General features: G+C 32.1%; 1 protein-coding gene across 1 annotated transcript in view; it reads right to left on the minus strand.

Moving 5' to 3' along the window:
* LOC119590784 (glutamyl aminopeptidase-like) overlaps nucleotides 1-380 on the minus strand; it is a gene marked incomplete in the record, with an annotated part of 24,350 nt that overhangs the window by 17,939 nt on the left and 6,031 nt on the right.

Raw genomic sequence — 380 nt, forward strand, 5'->3', positions numbered from 1 at the left:
TAATCAAGGCATGGGAATACCACACTTTTATCTGTTTATGAAACAAAGCCAAAAAAGAAAAAAAAAATCCTGCCAAATGTACTAGTTCACACTCTCACCTTCACTTTTACTCTCTCTACTCTCTCTTTTTCTAAGCCAAATTTCATATTTGAAAGATATCCAAGAAATTAATATATAACACTCACAGAACGAGTGTTTAACACTAAAAGGTAATCAATGCTTAAGGTACACTAACTCCCAAAAGTATGATTAAAATAAAGAGCTGCACAATCTGAACCAGTGGGCAATGTTACTGAACCATTTGTTTATAATCCGCTGCCATCAAACATAACACATGTAAAATAACAGTTCATATTGCTCAATAGATTATCTTATATATC

This window comes from Penaeus monodon, chromosome 27, assembly GCF_015228065.2.
Source record: "Penaeus monodon isolate SGIC_2016 chromosome 27, NSTDA_Pmon_1, whole genome shotgun sequence".
Taxonomy (NCBI): Eukaryota; Metazoa; Arthropoda; class Malacostraca; order Decapoda; family Penaeidae; genus Penaeus; species Penaeus monodon.